The following is a 4,722-nucleotide window of genomic DNA, read 5'->3' on the forward strand; positions in this document are numbered from 1 at the left end:
TTCTCTTTATTTCCCACATATTCCTCTGACCGGAGCATATATTTAAAATAGCAGTAGCTTGCAAAATGGAATAAACAATTCCACAGGTGTTCCAGTGCCCACTCAGACTTATCAGGAGGTGTGGAGATGGCCTCTGAATGGCTGGGAGACTGGCACAGTGGTGCTAGAATTAACCAATGTAAGAGTTCCTCAGTGAGTTGTTTCTCAATTAAAAAAATAAAACAAAAATAGGGCCCCAAAGCTACTGTGCCCTGTGTTAAGAACATTATGCATTACCTATTCCAATCTGAACGATTCCCTGGCCGCTATGAACCCTTCGTTTCTCCTCCCAGTCGCTCTGTCCCAGGAGGAATTTTGCTGTGTGACCCTAGCTGCCAGCCCAAATCCTTACTGGTCTCAGGTCCTTAGTGATTCCACTAACATCCACCCTGAAAACTTTGACACTTCCTTTTATAGTGACATAGGACAGCCCATCTCTTTGTGATTGTCCTAATGAAAATGGAATTCAGCTAGTGCGCACGCACACACACGCACACGCACACACGCACACACACCCCATACACATACAAATTCTTCTCTTGCTTCCAAACCCAAATGCTTTTACTTTCCTTTGATTTTCAGCATGCCTCTTTGGGAGTGAAGAGCTTCATTGTTCGAGGCAAGTTTCAGTGAATGGGTCATTTCCTGGCCTTCTGCATTGCAACACACTCATGATAACAATTAATGAGAGGAAGGGTTTTTATGATAGCGTCCAGCTTCCGGTTTTCAGCTCTTAGATTCTCCCTATATGCGCACGGATCCTATTACCTCTGGGAGAGCTCTTATTAATCTCAGTGTCAGAGCTGTTTCAACAAATCTACTGTAATAATGAAAAGTCATCTTATCACACTTTGCTCTCAGTAAATTTACCATTCTTTGATAAGGTTGCAAACAACTGGGAAGTAATTGATCTGTAATTAGCGTGGCAACTGCTGAAGAGAGTCTGGGCTGGGGTTTCAACATTTATCTGCCCAGCACAGCACATCCTTCTCCCCAATGCTAAATTATTTAGCATTCCTTTCAAATACAAATGGTCTCAATGGGTTTTCCATTATTTTAAGAACTTTCTGAAGAGGAGGCTAACATTTAAATTTGTGATTATCTGTCACCAGTGCAGTGCTTAGAGGAGCTGGGAGTGGAGAGGGATCATTTTTCACACATGACTTGCCTGCTGAAGCCAGCCTGTGCTATGAATGGAGAAGGACGGGGGCTCTTTGATCTGAACCAAACTTGCGCAATTTATCTTTCAAATGCACTAAAGCTTTTGATAAATGTCAATTTGACAATTAAATTCTTCAAGGGCCACAATATATCACCATCATAGTGTCTATTTTTGAGGGTTGGTCAGCCATGACATCTTTCAGCAGACTGCAGCAAGCAGAAGTCAGAGGAGGAATGATAGCTCTCAGGCTTTGCTCTTCTACACGTGGTATTTTTATCTCTTGCTGAGTAAAAGAGCTGTGATCTTTTCCTTCAAGACAGGGCACAGTTTAGGGTTTGCCTTGCAACCCAAAGGGATTGTGTTTGAGATCTGTCCTCTGTCATTTCTCTGATAGTTCAGGGGAGAAATTTTTCTTGTCATTTGCCCTTTTTGACAGTCTATTTGCTACATTAATATATATATATATATGTATAGTCTACTATATTAATATATATATGAATATATATGTATTTCTCTTCTCAAAGGTATTTTCCTTTGTGTTTTGCAAGAGACAAGACAAGGCAAGCCTGCCGTTCTCAAAAGTCTCAAAGTTGGTAGGAGGGCAGAAGTAGGATCACTGAGTTAGGACTTTGGTTTTATGTAAAACCCAGTTTAATGACAAAAGTCATTGTTAAGTCAAAGAGTGTAGATCGTAGTTGCAGGTTGAAGGGAATGGAGAAAATAAACGGTAGGCATGAGGGTTTGAGGTGAGATTTCACCTTCAAGGCCCTTTCAATCTTTTAGGGTACAGGAACTACAAAGTTATTTCATGCCTAAGCCTAGATCTTTCTATGCTTCTTTGAGAACTAAAATAGCTATCAGATCATGAAGAAGGACTGGTCCCTGCCTTCTCAGGGTTGATGTTCAAAAGCACTTATCCTCTTTGCTCTTTTTGCTCCATGAAAACTCAACCCTTACTGGAAGAATAACAACTGTAATGTGACATTTTGAAATGTTTCACATGAAAGATTATTGCGAACTCCATGGTTACGAAGGAGTTTCTGAAGTGCTGACAAAGGAAGACGCTTTGGATGGAGCAACAATGCCTCTGTGATCACCTTTTAAGCTCTTCCGTCATCACAGATAGTGCTGCCATGGCCCAGTGTGGTCCCACCACCCAGACATTTGGCACGGATATGATTCTATCTTTTGCAAAACTGACATTTCAGTATGATTGTGAAGAAGACGAAACCTCCCTCATCAGTTGGCTGACGTGCTGAAAATACAGACATAAGATGCTGCTCTGATGTCTGTGTGGTACCTTTTCTCAAGAACTGAGGAGAATTGCTATAATCCTTACTATCTCTAAGAAAAAGTAAAAAAGAACCAACTGACTGAGTGTCTTGAGGGCATCTCACTGTTTCCAACACAGATTAATTTTTTGGATGGGCTATCATGCACTATTGTCAATCAAACCCTCCTAGAATCATAATGTGACATCAGCCCTCAGTACAGCTAGAGTCATGAGTGCTGAAAGTTAGCTACAAAAGAAATGGAGGTCACGTCCCTGACCTTCAAAATGTATGCAGTCTCTAACTTTTTTTTAAGGACTGAGAATAACAATTATTCTGTAGTTGGAGCTACCAGAGGATATTTGTCATATGCTTAAGGTTATTTCATGATGGCAAAACTGGATGTAATGACAGGAAAAAAAAAGTTATTTTGGTCAACGCCATTTCAAAGTACAGTTCTAAATAGCACCAACAACTCTAGTTGAAATTTAGCAAGTGATCATTTAGCTTTTCTATGGCAGCCGTGTAATATTTAGTTCTTTGTTCTGCTGTGCCTATTATTGTAAGGTACACACATGCCCTGCAAGTAAAATTCTCTTTTTCGTTTTTCTCGTATTTTCTCCAACCGTATCTTATTGGATACACTTAATAGATCAGTAAGTAGGTAAACCTCTACTGATGGATAAACAATTATCCATTTTAAGTACTGATATTCAGACATTCCATATATCATAATGCATTTTTTAAGAGATGGGCAACGTCCTTTGGAACGATATTGCTGATGTAATAAACTTCTAAACTTTCATTCTCTATGTAAATTGTCTACTGAAATATCACTAAATTAATCATTGACATTAAACATATGAAATCAGATTAAAAAATTAATCCATAATTGAAAATTTCATCATTTACCCCCAAATAGCGCTTGGTAAGTGTCTCATGTTATCTAACACTCTCCCCTGCATCATTGGATGAACTGCTTCCAGAACTGCCCAGATTTTGTCCTTTTCACTGACTTTTGATACATCACACACTGTAGTAGGCGGAGTCTGAGGCAGAAGCACAAATATAGGCCAAGATATCACATCTAAATATTTAAAAGTTACACATTATGTCTAAAAATTTTAAAAGTTATACATTAAAACTAGCACTCAATAAAATATGTTTATTCTTCTACTTTGGTAAATATATGTTCATAATAACAAAATTGAGTAATATGTTAAAAAAAGTAGAGTTTTTATATGACTGAAAGTCAGCAAAATATAAAATGACAGAATTCAGTTACTTTTACACATGTCTGGATGTTTTGGTGATGTACTGCTGATGTTTGGATGGATAATAAAATAAGACATATATAATTCATAAGTTATTATATATATATGTATCCCCTAAAATTCTTTTTCTTGCCTTCCTTTCAACAAAATTATATTGCTTTATTTATTTAAAAAAATTGTATCTAGGTGAAATTCACATAACATAAAAGTTACCATTTTAAAGTGAACAATCAATGGCACTTAGTGTATTCACCATGTTGTGGAATCTAGTTCCAAAACATTTTCATGACCCCAAACAGAAACCCCACTCCCTAAGTACTAACTCACCGTTTGTCACTCCTCCAACACCTGGCAACCATGAACAAAATTATATTGTAATGATTAAGATTTTTTTCATACATTTTTGTTCTACTGCCAAAAATCATCATGTGTTAAATGTGAAAGGTACTAGTAATCAAATATATGAAATTCAAATACATTTTTTAACAAACACTTAAATCACTGGGTGGGAAGGAGGGGACTCTGCCCTGCAGATGCTGGACCTGCTGGCACCACGGGTGTGGCTGCCCTGCTGTACCTGTGACATTGGGGCAAAGAGGAAGCAGCTATTTCTATGCTTTAGTGCTCAGAACAGTGGGTGCCAAGAATGGTTTGTAGCTGGACATTGCAAAAAAAGCCAAAAAACCAAAAAAAATCCCACTTAAATCAAACATAAAAATTATTATTGGGTTGGCCAAAAAGTGCCTTCAGTTTTTAAGTAAAAATAAGAAACATTTTTCATTTTCACCAAGAACTTTATTGAACAACATATTCACCATTTTGTTCCACTACCTTCTGCCTTTTTTCAGGCAACTTCATAATTCCATCTTCCCAAAACTTTTAATCTTTTTGAGCAAAGAAGTGCTCCAGGTGCCTTTTACAGTCTCCCAGGGAATTGAAATTTTTTCCATTAAGAGAATTTTGTAAAGACAGAAAC

At 37.8% G+C, this 4,722-nt stretch overlaps 1 non-coding gene across 1 annotated transcript; it reads left to right on the forward strand.

Annotated features, from left to right (window-relative positions):
- Positions 1 to 4,278: 4,278 nt before the first annotated feature.
- LOC115860312 (small nucleolar RNA SNORA43) lies at positions 4,279 to 4,413 on the forward strand. Its single transcript, XR_004042417.1, has one exon. It is a non-coding gene; the product is annotated as a small nucleolar RNA SNORA43 (small nucleolar RNA).
- Positions 4,414 to 4,722: the final 309 nt, after the last annotated feature.

Source organism: Globicephala melas, chromosome 3 (genome assembly GCF_963455315.2).
Source record: "Globicephala melas chromosome 3, mGloMel1.2, whole genome shotgun sequence".
Taxonomy (NCBI): domain Eukaryota; kingdom Metazoa; phylum Chordata; class Mammalia; order Artiodactyla; family Delphinidae; genus Globicephala; species Globicephala melas.